We start from the raw sequence: 10,244 nt of genomic DNA, 5'->3' as shown, positions 1-10,244 counted from the left end.
TATAACAATCATTACTGAATTCTTATTTAGTGAAATTCTGTGTTGTTTCTAATGGTTTTTCAAATTTTTTTATTCCCCTAAAAAATAAAATAAATGTAATCCTAACATTGAGGAGGGAGAATATCCACAAGTTTGAGGACAGCCTAAACTATAGCAAAGGCCAGGAAGATAGCACAGTATCTGCCTGGCAAGCACAAGGTCCTGAGTTCAATTCCCAGTTAAAAAAGAAAATGAACCTATAGTGAGGTCTTGTCTCAAGAAGATTAAAATGGTGACTAAAGTAGTGAGTTATGAGTTGCCAAAGTAGTCTCCTTAAGCTGATTGTTCTCAGCACTTAGCTTGTTTAAATTTTATTTTATTTTTCTGTATTTTAGGGAAGGGTCTATAGGGTGTTCAGGGTCTCACTACTAGATCGGATTCAGTGATTCTCCTGGTTACAGTCTCCCAAGTGATGGGATTACAGGCACATGCTACCACGCCCAGTCGCAGTCCCAGCCTCAGTGCGCTCTGGGGACTGGGCTGGCTTGGCAGGCCCCAGGAAGGAACCCAGCCCCTGAGCCTGTTTGCAGGTGCTTTAATTTGCTGAGCTATTTAGCTGGAGCTCCCCTTTCCCCTTTCCCCTCTCCCCTCTCCTCTCTCTTTTTCTTCTCTTTCTTCTCTCTCTCCTCTCTTTCTTAATTTGGTACTGAGTCTCCCTATGCAGGTTAGCCTTTGTAGTGATTCTCCTGTTACCAGCCTCAGAAGCATTGGGATTATAGACGTGTACCACCACTAGCCATCTCAGCATGCTCTGCGCACAGAGCTGGCGTGGCATGCAGGGGATCAAACTGTGGTCCCTGAGTCTGCCTAAGGCCCTTGTGCTTGCCAGGCAAGAGCTTATTCTACGGAGCCATCTCCCCAGCCCCTTAAATGTCTTTTTAATTAGTAGACTGCAACATCTTTAAGGGCAGGAAGTTTAAGGATAAGGGGAAGATTTAAACTATGTTTGAGCTTTCTGTTTTTGTGCATTTGTACTGCTTAGGATTGAACCCTGGGGGTCTCAACTACTAAACTACACCTAACCCATCAGGTATTTCATTTTCAGACAGGGTCTTGTTAATTAGGTTTCCTAGCCTGGGCTTACACTTAAATATCCTCTTGCCTCAACCTGTTGAGTAGTTGGGATTGCAGGTATACACCACTGCTCTCAGTTGATGAGTGTGCTTTTTGCAACTCTAGGTTATGACCAGTTAGTACTGGGAATTTAATGAGTCACAGCTGAGCAACTTGGAGAGCCTTATCTCAAAATTAAAAAAATCAGCACCTGCCTCCCTGGCAAGCACAAGGGCCTGAGTTCAATTCCTGGTGTCAGAAATTTTAAAAACAAACAAACAAACCCACCTACTTTGGGTTTTTGTTTTATTAAAACCGGGTAAAACAGGGTTATAAGGATAATACATCTTGTCACCCTAGTTGCAGTTTGTATATCTGGATGGAGACTGGGTTGTGATGTATAGTTGATTTCAGATGAGGTTAAAAGCCATTTCAGATTGTCTTCAACGTTTCTTTGAAGTCCACCTAGGACTGTAAGTTGGTTGTAGCTTCAAAGCTGTGACTGATTCCAGAGGCTGTTGGTGGGGGCTGTTGGGTCTTTTGCATTATGTTCTTGTGATGTAACACTTCTACTTCAGAATTGCTGAGCAATGAGTATCCCTTGACTCTATGTTAAAAAAGGGGAAACTTCCCCTTCAGAGTGATCCCTTGATTACCAGATGATGTAGAGGTGAAGCCCGTCTTTTCCTTGTCCTTCAGACTCTCAGCAGCGTGCCCAGCTGGGACCGCCATGCGCTTGGCCTCACAGCAGGTAGGATTTGTTCAGCTAGCAGAGAGGCTGCGTAGGTAAGGAAGAGATTTCGTAGGACACAAGTCACTGTGAGCCAGGTGCAGGGCCGCACCTCTGTAGCTCAACACTCAGAGGCTGAGGCCGAAGATTTCAGTTCAGGTTGAGATGGGCTTTCTCTGTGCAGTTGAAGCTGGCCATGAGCTTGCAGCAGTCCTGCTGTAGCCTCCCAAGTGCTGGGATTACAGGTGTGTGTCACATGCTGGGTCTCTGAAAGAGTTACTAACTTGTAATTTGAGCTAAAAGTTTGAATTCCCCTACTTTCAGGCAAGTGTGGTTATGTGCTGTGGACTCCGTTTGTGGCCTGGGCTGCAATGGGCTGACTTAGTTCACATTTGGGCATTTGCTTTGCACTTGCTTAGGGTGTGTGCTACCAAAGACAGTGTGGTGTAGGGCTGGCCAAGTAGCTCAGTGGATTAAAGTGCCAGTAAACAGACTCAGGGGCCGGGAGTTTGAGCCTGCCATGCTGGCATCACCCTCAGGGCTCTGAGACTGGGCGTGGTGGCGTGCGCCTGTGATCCCAGCTCTTGGGAGACTGAACAGAACAGATCACTGTGAGTCTGATCTAGTGGTGAGACCCTGAACACCCTGTAGACCCTTTCCTAAAATACAGAAGAAACACCTAAAGACAATGTGTATATTATTGGCTCAGCTCCTGGGACTGCTTATCAGTTTTTAGTAGCAGAACTATGCTTCTGTGTAAAGCAGAAACAAAACTAAACACATGCATTTTGTTCTCTGGGACAGAATTATATCCTTCTGTGATTGATGATAAGTTTGGGAGGTAGAAAGAGTCGGTGTGAGGCCACTGAGCAGCTTAGTAAACCTGGACTGTGGGGGGTGTGCTGGAGGTCGCTGCTTGGTGCTCCTTGTTCAACACCTGAATAACTCGCCGTCCAACTGAACAGCCTGGCCCTGCAGGAGGTGTCCTGCTTGGTTTGGGGGCTCCTGATATTGGGAAGCTTTCTGTGACCTTTCTCCACATTAGTCCTATGGGTGTCTGAAGAAGGCTTGTGTTAGAGTAGCACTCCCTGCAATTTGGCATTCTTAGCTCTTTTGGAGTCCAGTAAGGAAGAACTTTGAGCGGTTCATTGGAAGGATTTTGGAAGACAAGAGGGCCACCTTTGGACCTAGGACAGTAAATAGGACAAGAGGATATGAGCCCTTTCTAAAACTAGACTTAATGTTCCCATCCCTGCCTAACAGAGAGTGTGTGACCTAGAGGCCCAGCATAGAAGCCAGAGATCTTCCATCCCTGTTATAAACACTGCCTGCCGGCCAGGAATCAGCAGTACTACTGTGCCTGCAGCCTCAACTGCTGTGTTCAGCTCTCTTGAAAAGTACATAGTCAGCAAGGTGTGGTGGTGCCTGCCTGACATCTCAGCACCAGGGAGACGGGTAGGAGGATCTCAAGTCAGCCCATCCTGGACGTTGTGATGGAGAAATCCTGTCTTGGGCAAAGGGTGAGATGTAGCAGAGGCACCAGGTTCAACTTCTAGGCCTGCCAGGCAGACAAATCACTTTTCTCAAGTGTAGTGGTGAGGCTGTGAAATATGTAAAGTTTGCTAGGGAGAGGACAGCCTAATTCAGGAGTGGGTGAGTTCTAATAAAGTGAAACCATCTTGGAGAGAAGTACATTGACCACACTCTGCAGACCTACGCTGCTCTAGATTTTCAAGGACAAAGACACAAAAAGCAAACGACAGTGTAACTTGGGAATGCAAAATTAAAAGAAAAATGATTAAGCAGTGATTTTGCTTCTAATTAGCATTCTCTGGTGGAACCCAGTGGGGAAAAGTCACTGTTGAAGTGAGAACTCAGGACCCAGAGATCAAGTGTAAGGAGAAGGTAATAACACAATTGGTGGCACATCAAGATCACAGTCCCTAGCACCTCTGCCCTCTCCTGGCACAGTCTATGCAAGCAGCAGGACCACAAAGCCTTGGTTCACAGCAGTCACTAGAAGGCTTTATAACTGCGCTCATGCAGGTTTTGATTAGATTGGTCAGAGCAAGACCCAGCAGGTCCTTTGTATTCCCAGGTTGGAGCCTAGCTGAAGCCCAAGTGAGAGAGAGGCCTCTTACCTCGGGGAATGGCACTTGTGGGTGCTACTGCAGGTCAGTGTGAGAACTGTGTTGTTTGGTACTGAAGTAAAAACATTATTCCTGTCCTGACCAGGCAGACCTCATGACATGAAAGATGCCAAGGATTTAAAAAGATCTCTGTGTTAAAAATGTTACTTGGTGTGTGTCAGCCGGGATTCAACCCAGAGCCTTTGCACTGAGGGAGAGCCTTAGCCCTTTTTAATTGAGATGTTCTTATTAAATTGCTTAAGCTGGGTGGCCAGAGAGATAGCTCAGCGGCATAAGTGCCTGCCTGGCAAGTGCAGTGTCCTGAGTTCAGTCCCTGGGTACCACACACAAAAATGAGTAAATTGTTTAAGCTAGGCTCAAACTTGCAGTCCTTCTGCCTCAGCCTCCTAAAGGATAAAGGACTACACATGGCAGGGCTCAGCACCATGCCCAACATAAAGGCTTGATCTTTAAGGTCCTTCGTGAGGCTGGGATTTGAGTCAGAAATCTGCATTGAGTAGTAAACCCCTGAGCTTGAGAGGGTAGCTGGGATGTACTCCATCGGGGGTGAGAAGCCCAGAAACTTCAGGTGTCGAGTGAGCTAATGGCTTTAAAAGTTAATGTGAGTCAAAGTGGGCTCCAGTAGTTCTACTTTTCAGTTGGAGAATTCCTACCAGCTGTTTGTTCTCAGAGGATTCTGTCCCAGTGCTTGGACTTGTCATCACTCACTACCTGCTGTGGGGACACGAACCATCAGGCGGTACTCAGAAGCCAGCCTAGGCTGGTGTGGTGCTGTCTGCTTCTCACCTTGAGGCAGGAAGATCAGAATCCCAGAATTTTTAAAGATCAAACATACCGCCCCTCACCACATACACAGGGACTTGAAAAATGGCAATGATACTGCTTTGTGTATTTCAGATTCATGGCCACCTGTGTCTAGCTGGCATTTGTATTAGTTTTGTTTTGTTGGTGGTACAAGGGATTGAACCAAGAGCCTCAGACATGCTATGGCTCTATCCCTGAGCTATATCTGGGGCTTTTTGGTTTTGTTTTGAGATAGCCAGTGTTTTCCTCCAATTTGAGGTTATCCTGCCTCAGCTTCCAAGGTAGCCAGAGCTGGATTACAGGTTCCTACTGCCTCTGTCCAGCAATAAGTGGAGTTTGTTTTTTTTTTTTCCATTCATTTTTTCCCCAGAAAGGCCTCTAATGTTTTCCAGGCTGACCTTGAACTCACTAAGGTCCTCCTGCCTCATGTTGCTGAACCCCTGGGACTACAGGCATCTATGCCATCAGTCCAGCTACTAACTGGATTTTAATGGATGTCTACTTTGTTTTAATTTTTAATTTTTAAATTTTTATTTTTTAGGGAAGGGTCTACAGGGTGTTCAGGGTCTTGGACTCAGTGATCCGCCTGTTCACAGTCTCTCGAGCTGGGATTACAGGCACACGCTACCATGCCTAGTCTTGATTGCTGTCTCAGTGCATGGGGCCAGCACGGCAAGCCCAGGGATCGAACTCCCGACCCCTGTGCCTGCTTGCAGGCACTTTAATCCACTGAGCTATTTACCGGTCCTTCTACTTTGAATTTATTTTTGCAGAATGTAAATAGTACGTTCCAGCGGTGGGAAGCTGAGGCAGGAGGATCCCAAGTTTGAGGCCAGCATGAGCTACCATAGTGAGAACTTGTCTTAATAAATCTGGTAAAATAAAAACAAAAAAAACCTAGCGATGGTGATCAGTTATCAACAGTCACACATAATACAATTAAACAGTGCTGTAATTTTCATCAGTTTACCTGATCTGTACTCTTTCAGAGTGGAAAAAAATAAAACTTCATCATCCCTCAAGGCAGCTGCTTTATGCTTTGGTGCTTCTGGTCCCTTAGAAGCAAAGGACAAAAAAAAAAAAAAAAAAAAAAAGGGCTGGTGAGATGGGTCAGTGGTCTAAAGCACCTACTTAGAACAAGCTTAGCAAAGCACAGGGACCGCAGTTCAATCCCCCAGCACCATATGCCAGCCAGCCCGCCCCCTGGTGGGCTGAGCTGGCCACACACACTAAATAAATAAATAAATAAATAATAAAAATAAAAAAGAAGAAGCAAAGGACAATGCAGGGGGCCTCACAGGTCAGCCCTGGCCTCCCAAGGGGAGAGGCTGCTGCTGAGACACCACTATAGACAACACGGCTTGGGACAACTCATCAGCCACAGCAGGCACCCCACTCCCTCTCTTCTGAAGCTGTGTTGAGGTACATGGTACGTTGTCCACTCTTGCTCAAGGCAGAAGGACCTGGCCATCAGGGGTGCTAAACACAAATTTAATCAACCCACCGAATGCCAACTGTGGGCAAGGAATCACTGTCAACCTCACCTTCCTGGGGACTCTGAGCTGTGTCAAAAATGTGGGCCAGGCCAGGCCTGGTAGTGCATACCTCACCTGTAATCCAAGCACTCAGGAAGCTGAAACAGGAGGATGACTGCAAGTTTGAGGCTGGCTTGAGCTACATAGTGAGACCCTGTCTCAAAGACAATCCAGCTTCCTCCTGAGATCATTGGGCTTGGATCCTGGGAGGGCCCAATTCTCTTGAGTTGCTTAAATAAATAGGAAGGTATCAAACATACAGCCAGGCACCTCACCATTCCCCATTTTAATCCAGTCAAAGTTTAATGCTTGTGTTCAGTGGAAATGTGTCTCCCAAAAAAGATTTTTTAAGAGTGAAGTCCTAATCCTGGGTACTCGTGAATGTGACCTTAGGAAACAGTAAGCAAGCTAAAATAAGGTCATATTAGATTAGGTGGGCCCCAGATTTAAGGCTGATGCCCCTTTTTCAGTTTTTTACTGCTATCCTGGGGATTGAACCCAGGGCCTCCTACTGTGTTACAATCACAGCTTTTTTTTCCCCCCACAGCTTTTTGTTTTTATCTGAATTGCTAAGTTGTTCAGGCTGGGCTTGAACTTGCCTGTCTACTGCCGTAGCCTTCCAGAGTACTGAGATTATAGGAGTATTGCCATGACACTTGGCTTTTTAATTTTTTTTTTTTGTGTGTGTGTGGGGGGCAGTGTCTTGTTATATAGCTGGCCTCCAACTTGGAGTTCTCCTGCCTCAGCCTCCTGAGTAGCTGGTGTTATAGGTCTGTACCACCACACTTGGCTTTCTCTACCTTTCATCTTTTAGAATATAAGTCCTTAGAGAGCAAAGGTAGGATGTGGGTCTCTTTGATGTTGTCAAATGCTAGTACACGATCAGATTTTGAACACTGAAAACTGAGTATGGTTTTTCTGAAGTAGAGCAGGTTTTCAGTTAAGGCCTCCAGCCACCTGAGAATTGGAGGTTAATTGGTGAGCTGCTCCTACGTGGCCTGTTCACCTGAGAGTAATGACCTGGGTCGACGCAGGCCTGAGGTAATTTCAAACCAACACTAGTTTCCATTTGTGCTCTTCATCCAATCTACTCTGTGTTCAGTTATTCATGTGGTCCAATTACTTTGAGCTCTCAAGGGCCAGGGCCAGGGACTGAAGGGACAGCTCGCTATGTGTCGTGAAGTGGGCTGGATGCATACTTGTTCTGCATGTGGGTGTGGGCTGCAGAAATGATTACCAGCATTTTAGACATTCATCTTCCTGAAATGATAGTATGATTCATTTCTTCATGAAATGGCTTGATTTCCTGTTCAGTTTTAAACTTTGGAGGAGATATTTCATTACAAGTAGGACTGATTATTTTCCTGCCAATTAAAGATTTCCCTAAGGAATCATCTGTTTATCTGAAAAGATCTTTAAATAGCTCTGCCTTGTCCTGCATATAGTTCAATTTTTTTTCTCTCTAAAAGGACGTTAAGTAGGTTAACATTTCTGAACTGAAACCTCGTGAACTACAGTGCTTGGTACATGGCTTGCATGGCCTGTTTTTCTGGGTTTTTTTTTTTTATGTATTTAGTACAGGGTCTACAGGGTCTCATTATGTACATCAGACGTGTAATGATTCTCCTGTTTTCAGCCTCTCAAATGCTGGGATTACAGGCGTGCGCCACCATGCCCAGTCTCAATTGCTGCTTCAGTGTGCCCTGGGGGTGGGGCCAGCATGGCAAGCTGGGGATCAAACCCCAGCTGCTGCACTCTGCCTAAGCAGGCAGTTTAGTGTGCTGAGTTTTCTGGCCTGCCCATGCATAGCCTGTTTCATCAAGTGGCATCTCTCATTTTACAGAGATTTGTGGATTGACTTGTAGATAGTGGAGGGCTAGCTTCACTTAGAAAGTATTAGCAAAAAAATGAAGAGATGTGGAAATAATCAACCATTTAGAAACACTGATTAGGTTCCACATGTGTCTATTTATGACAGATGGAATTGCTGTGACAAGGAAGCAGCTTAATGTTGATACAGCTCAGTCATAGAGCACTTTCCTAGCACTTATCTAGGCTGAGGAAGGAGATATTTTAGTAAAAACTCCACCATTTTTTGTTTGAGTATTTACTGTAGAACTACAGAACCACATGTAGCTGCCTATATTTAATAACTGCAAATACTGTTTAACTCTCTGTGTGTGTATGGGCTCCAGGGATTGAAAACAGGCTTTGCATTGAGCTACATCTCCAGTCCTTTTTTGAGACCAAGATATTATGGAATTGCTAAATTTTCCAGGTTGCATGACTTAAGTTCAGGATCCTCCTGCCTCAGCTTCCCAGACTTCTGTCGTGAGCATGCCTGGCTCCCACGTATTTTCTCTTTCTTTCTTTCTTTCTTTCTTTCTTTTTTTTTTGCGGTACTGGGCCTTGAACTTAGGACCCTACACTTGCTAGGCAAGCACTTGTTCTGAGCTATCTCCCCAGCCCTCCATGTATTTTCTGAACAGAGGCTAATGGCTGTGTAAGAGGTTACCCCTGACTTAGGAGTGTAAAGCAAGTATTTCTTATTTTGCCATTTCTGTAGGCCAGGAGCTATGTTGCTGCTCCGCTTGCGGAGCTTGCTAGGGGCAGAGAATTCCTCCACTCACATTACTTTTGGCAGGCGTGAGCCCCTTGCACACACAGCCAGCACCTTGCTGACTGGTGTCTCTTCCTTTCAACCCCTTAGCGGGTTTCCTGAGTGTTTGCATGTCTCTGAACACTGGCTTCCCTTAAACCATGTGACCTGAGAGAATGAACCAGGGTGCATCTGAGATGACAGACATGGATGGTCCTTCCTCACCTAGGAGGGACACACAGTGGCTTGTGCTGTATGTTCTGCAATTAGTCACCTGGACCACGGTGGCCCAGGGTGTGAGGGTACTGACTACACAATGGTATGAATATTAGGAAATGGGTCACCGTCAGCCATCGCAGAGGCTGCCATAGTAGCTACAAAACCTCTGATGTGTCTATGTTCTGTGGAAAAATGTGAAAGAATGGGTGTGGTGGTGGCATAAGCCTGTACTGACACATGAGGCTGAGGCACAAGTGACTGTTGCAGCTCTGCAAGGCAATGTGGTCAGATACTGTCTGAAATCAGAAAGGGCTGGAGATATATCTTAGTGCAAAGACCTGGGTTCAATCCCATGTGCTGGGGGAAAAAGGTATCTAAGGGGTACATAATTTTATATTTTTTTAGGAATTCTTTTTAGAATGAGAAAAAAAAAATTGGAGGCTACTGATAAGACTGGCAGTCTTAACACTAGTCTGTGTCTGCACACTCCAGTGTCTCTCAACACTCTTCAGACTTTTTTTTCATGTTTTGTTCAGGGTCTCACCATGCAGCTCAGACTTGTTGTGATCTTCCTGTTCTCAGCCTCCCCAGCGCTGGGATTACAGACCTGTGCCACCATGCCTGGTCTCAGTGGCTGGCTCAGCATGCCCAGGATCGGGCTGGCACAGCATATGATGCCAGGGATCAAACCCTCTTCCTTCAGCTTGCCTAAGCAGGTGCTTAGTCTGCTGAGCTATCTTACCTGCCCTCTTCAGGCTCTTTGATCTCCACCATGGGGTGCTCTTTTAATGTAGGGACAGCTGATTAATGGAAGAAAATTGGAATAATTTAGTTCCTCATTTGTGAAAGGTAAAGATTACTTGAAATATGGACTGCCTCTAAATCCTAGGGCTTCTTGTTATGGACATTTTAAAAAAGAATTTCCTAAGCTGGGCGTGGTGATGGGCACATGCCTGTAATCCCAGCACTGAGAGGCCGAGGGAGGGCATGAGTCTGAGGCCAGCCTGGGCTCAAGAGTAAATTCAAGGGGTCGGGGAGATAGCTCAGTGGAATAAGCACTTGCCTGGCAAGCAAAAGGACCTGAGTTCAATCCCTGGTTCTGCAAAAAAAAAAAA

The sequence above is a fragment of the Octodon degus genome, unplaced genomic scaffold (genome assembly GCF_000260255.1).
Source record: "Octodon degus isolate 3935 unplaced genomic scaffold, OctDeg1.0 scaffold00151, whole genome shotgun sequence".
In the NCBI taxonomy this organism is placed as follows: Eukaryota; Metazoa; Chordata; class Mammalia; order Rodentia; family Octodontidae; genus Octodon; species Octodon degus.
Note: the sequence above shows the minus strand (reverse complement) of the source record.